Raw genomic sequence first — 5,545 nt, forward strand, 5'->3', positions numbered from 1 at the left:
GTCGGCATTCACTCGCTTATCGGCCGTTCACGCAACGCCGCATCGGTACCATTGTAGAGTTCGCAAGAGACATCGAAGACTTTGTTTCAAATGTTACTCAACTTTACACCTATTATTAATCAAATCGAATGGAAAGAAACAACACGTTGAAGGAACCTAGCGCAACGACGTTAATGACCATATAGTACAATCCGCGATGCATTCCACATACGTATACATATACACAGTCCAGTCTCGTATAAACGATCATAAGTCGATCTGTTAGTAAGAACTAAAATTAAACGAGGTCGTCGAACATGACTATATGTTGTTCCTGGTGAACAACAAATAGCTATTCTCTTTCACTGTCCAACACGATCGTCACATTACGATATGAATATTTTTTGTAAAATTATTTACAAATAATAAAATATTCAAGTCGAATTCTTTACAAAATGTTCGTACATTCTTCTACACGTTTCAACCATTCTCGTTTCCAGTACAATCTTCGCAGCACAATAACGGCACATTGCCGGCACGTTAAACTTCAACTTCAAACCATGCGCGTTTCCTGGACTCGTGACGTGTCCGCAGCTCGTAGATATCGTGCAAAATATTTCTTCTGAGAATAGGCTGGCGTACAACAGGACGATTCACTCGAAACGAGGGTCTATCGCTCCGCGGTCGGTCATTATCTCATCGTTCTTGCTCGTTCGTTTATCAAACGATGCCTTGCTTTCTGTATCGGTCCGTATCTCCGTTCGATTCGCGGAATTCTGCACGCGTGTTTCGTACATCCCGCACGCAATAACGCAACACCAGCTTGTTTGTTTGTCGGACAGGCCCGCTTCTCGAAAGACCGCTCCGTTTGCCCTCGAATGTTCGCCTCGTCACTGATAAATCGCGGTAAGTGCGCGCAATTACGAGCGTGGCCTGCACCTCGAGAAATCGTAAAGTATCGTCGGCGACGCGCTGCGTTGCGCCGGTTCGCATCGAGCCGACGCGACGGGCCCGATAAGTATTAAAAGCTCCTAATTGGATTTCACCGGGCTTTATCAGTCACTTAGCGCCTGGCACCGAGGAAATTCCTTGCCCTTCGCGTCTGACGATCGTTCAACCCGCGTCCACCGGCAACTTTCGAGTCATTTTTTAACTCGACGAATTTAACGCTCCCCATTTTTTCGGCTATTAAAAGTATCCAGACGCTGGGATAATTAATTCGGGGTAATTATTTTGCTTCCTTAACTCTTTCAGGTACAAAAACCGAGGAACGTTCCGACACTACGCTATGAAAAGTAATTAAACCTGCTCGTTCTCCCCTACGTATTTTAATTTTTCTATGTTCCATTTTTAACAATTAAAAGGCAAGTTTATTTCTTTTCTATAGGAGTTCTTATATCTATAGCGATATTTATGGTCGTACAATTTGTGTTGCAGCGTACAGCAATCGCGAGAGGAAAATGGTATAAAAACTATCCCATCGTTCTCGATCGTTCTCTTTTTTACGGTACACGGAGGAAGAGATTTAACGTTTTGAAAACAATGCAGACGTATCGATGAAATCTCTAGAAGGAGCGAAATGAATAAACGAGTGAAACAACGCCGACAGGAAAGGGAGACACTTTCTTGTAAGTTTTCGTTGACAAAAAGTCCGACAGAAGTAATGAAATTTCTCCCCCAAGGTTCGCTCGATGAAATCGTGCGGCTGGCATCCTTCTCTTAAAATTAAGACAATCGAAGCCTTTCGACGTCTCCCGTCTGTGAAGGCTTTTTTCCAACGGAAACCAGTCCACCCGAAGATAACCTATCAACCGGCAATCTTCGTGTCGTCTTTGAATCAGAGACAATGCACGTCAGAGGTTGAGAAGCTGAAGAAAGGGAAGAATCGCGTGCTTTACCCGCTAGTTGCTCGAATCGGACGATTTACTCGTGTGGAAGTAACATCGGCAATGGCGTCGCTACTTCTCTCGCTTTTTGGCGTCATAAAAATTTCTTACAGCGTAAGGTTGACATTTTCATTTTCCGTAAAATATTTTCCACCAAATAATTAGAAATACGTTGAAAACATATCTCAAGATATTTCAATCTTTGCCTTTTAATAAATTCCCTAAGACGAAATTAGCGATAATAAAGATAATAAAAGTAAGAGAAAGAGAGAGAGAGAGGAACTCTTGGAAGCGCTTGAATCGATATCTCAAGGAAAATCTCTATCGCAGAGGTTGCCGTGTCGCGCGAAAGAGGGACGGAAACGTTGGCTGGCAATATGCGTTAACCCCGTTTCACCGTGTCCGCCGCAAAAAGGTCAACAGTCCTTGCATTCATTTCCTGACGAGATCAAAGAGGACGAACCTTTTCACCCGAGATTTTCTTCGTTTGAAGAACACGCTTTTTTTCCCTCTTTTTGCTATCAGCTTCAGCGGACGAGGAGCGGCTCGATGCTCGAGGGGCCCGCTCGCTCGAGAGTTCGGTGTTCTATAAGCGAGATTATCTCGTTCCCAGGAAGACTTCGTCCTCCATTCAGGCCCAGCAACCACGGAATAGCTTAAGTATGTAAGTACATATACGCGTATCGAGAGGATCCAGGAAACCTGGGGTCACATTCAGCTCCATTCTTACATTGAATACCGCTTTTGTTCGCGCTTTTGTACGTACGCGATTCCAAGTGTCGCCCGTTTCAGTTTGATTCACCGAGTACTCGAGGACCTGATCAACAAGGCCTAGAAATACGCGTATGTGCGTTTTGTCAACGGTTCTCCACCAGCCATTCGTCGTCTCGAGCTAGAAGAAAAGGAAAATGAAATTACCCCCGCGGTGGATACCAGACGCTTCGCTGAGTCTTTATAAACGTTGTTTGACCGTCGATTTCTTCTTCTCTTTTCTTTTTTTTTTTTTAAACTTCTCCACTCGCTTTTTTTCTTTCTCTTATTCCACCTTATTCGTTCTGACATCTTTCTCTTTCCATTACGAATACTATGAGACGGTTGAACGAACGATTCCACGGGCACGAACAAGTTCACGGTCGATTGTTTTTATTCCCTTTCTTCGGTACCTCGTTCCTCGGGGATGGCTCGAGCAGAGGAGGCATTCGTGAGAATTAATCGAGCCGTTCCATTCGACACGGCGTTTCAGCGTCGAACGATTCCAATCCTTTCAATGGGCGCTCGTCGTTCCAGCAAGCGTATTTAACAAAAAGCCAACCAGCCATCGTCGACGCTCCATACCATCGAGGGTTGGTTTCCTTGAACGGGGTCGCGTCTCATGGACCAAGTCAACCGATCATGGTACAACGCTCGCATCAACAACTCGATTCCCCGGTTGTATTCACGAACAATTTAAATACAGCAGGTACCAAAATACTCCACTCCGGAGACTATAGAGCGTATCAGCAAGACGGTGTGAGTTAAGCAACGTGGCAGGATCATGGATCGGAAGGTTAAATGGTGGCTGATTCGTTCAGCTTCCACCGCAATGTGCCCAACTCCCTATGCATTGACCGCGTGTTCGTGTGTCCCCTATGAATGAGTACACGTCCCCCGAACCTTATATACACAGATACAAGTGCGACACGTACTCTCACGTAGGATCCGGCCGCCGGTACATACGTGCATACTTACCTAGCTCGAGAGAGGTGCCGAAGGGGTTGGAAGGCAACTGCAACAGCAGCACCACCGGCAGCACCGATGTTGCTGCTGTTTGCAAAGCGGTGTATTATACTGTCAGCCATGCTGGGGATTAGCAAACGCAATACATCGGGCTTCGCGATCGTGCTGCGCATCTGTTCGCCAATTCAGAATCCTCCCGTCTCTCCTCCCCTTTCCTGGCTCCTTCTGACCGTCGCTCTCTGTTCGATACGGGAACCCTTTCCCTCCGTTCTCCATTCCAGAGCCATGGGTCTCTCCAACGTCGGTCGTACCGCTCGCTATGCACTGCCTCGTGGCTCTCTACCTACAAGAGCTGCATCGCAATTGATCCACGTTGCACGGTTACGGGCGTGCACGATCTGCAAATAACACGAAAACCATCGTAACCGAAGGCGACGTCCTCCGGTGCTATTATAATAAGCGCTGTCTGCGATCCTCACGACTCGCGCGGCCACGCCGCCCATTGTTATTACATAACGCGTTACACGCCTCCTTCGGGGGAATGTCAAGGATTTCGGCAAGCATATTAACGCGCCTGCTTCGATGTTAATTAGCATCTCGAGGCGTTCCAAGGGATCGCGTTTTTTATGCGAGAATCGATAGGAAGCGTCGATGACTCGTGGATTTTACGATCTGGAGGCTTTCGTGTAGATGATAATATCGACGAAGACTGAAATTTGTCATTTGATATGATGTTGTATATTGTGTGATCGTAACGTGGGACGGTGAAAAGAGAAAATTTGAAAAGTAGGTGGTAGAAAAGATATATGCGATAATTTTCTTCTTTGTTCTAGACAAACATTCATTTCATCATTGTATCCTTCGGAATACGAAAAAGTGACTATTTCTTCTGATAAGTAAATGATAAAATAATAAATGACGACGATATAAATCGATCAAAATAAGATATCCTTTCAAATTTAATCTATCTCTAGCTACTTCGATAAACCGAACTGCTTAAAACGTTGCGCAATTTATTCTACTTATCAAGAATTAAGCTGTACGTTTACGATCTTATTTCTGTATCTATTCGGAGGAACGACACTATCAGTATGTACACGATCTAATCTTCATTTACACGAGATCGTTTCACAATGTTTTCCGATTACAAAGTAGTTATTTTCTGTCCTCAGCTTGCCTTCAGAAACGAGGGTCGGACAGAGTAAATATCCCAAAAAATGTCCAATACATAATGGAAGGCAACGAAGAAAACAAGAAGGAACCGTGTATTAGATCTACCGAAACTGATCCATTCCCTTCTTTAGGAACAACTATTTGTCGTTAAATAGTAACACGATCGAACTATTTGCTAACAGATTACATGGAGGCGAGAAACAGGTTGCTCTGAGTCCGCAGCTTATTTACATTCCGAAATGCTTTGGTCTGAGGATGGTATGGATATATGAGCGTATCGTAAAAACAACGTGAAAGAAACATATTTCGCGCGATCGGTTGCGTGGACAGTGTTTCCAAGTGAACCGGTCGGAGTTCATTTGTACGCAGTGTGCGTATCGCTCGGTCATAAAGGTGCTGCAACGAGCTACATGCACGTTTATTTAACGGGAATTCGATCGAAAATAATGTAGTACGTTCGTCACACTTTACCAGTGTACTTACATAGATGTGACGCAAAACTAGAGAACTTCTCGGACAGATATAGTCGATTGTTCCTGAAGTGATTTATTAAATGTGTTGGTTGGTTTATTAAAGAGGCGAATGATAAAATTGTAATAGCCAGTGTACATTAAAATCACATTAAGTACAAGTACAAAGATAATGTATGCCAGTCGTAATCGTCGCTGGCTCTATGCTACTGTTCAACTATACGCTCGCTATTCGACTAACTATTCGACTATGTGTGTCGTTATGATGACTGCCTATTTATATCGACCGGTGTTATTATAAAAAGTTGAAATGTAACTCCG

The 5,545-nt window shown here is 44.3% G+C and overlaps 1 long non-coding RNA gene across 1 annotated transcript; it reads left to right on the forward strand.

Moving 5' to 3' along the window:
- Positions 1 to 1,478: 1,478 nt before the first annotated feature.
- LOC132916253 (uncharacterized) lies at positions 1,479 to 3,362 on the forward strand. The gene is made up of 3 exons (XR_009660061.1): positions 1,479 to 1,607; positions 1,662 to 2,529; positions 2,658 to 3,362. It is a non-coding gene; the product is annotated as an uncharacterized LOC132916253 (long non-coding RNA).
- The last annotated feature ends 2,183 nt before the right edge of the window (positions 3,363 to 5,545 follow it).

This window comes from Bombus pascuorum, chromosome 2 (assembly GCF_905332965.1).
Source record: "Bombus pascuorum chromosome 2, iyBomPasc1.1, whole genome shotgun sequence".
NCBI classification, from domain to species: Eukaryota; Metazoa; Arthropoda; class Insecta; order Hymenoptera; family Apidae; genus Bombus; species Bombus pascuorum.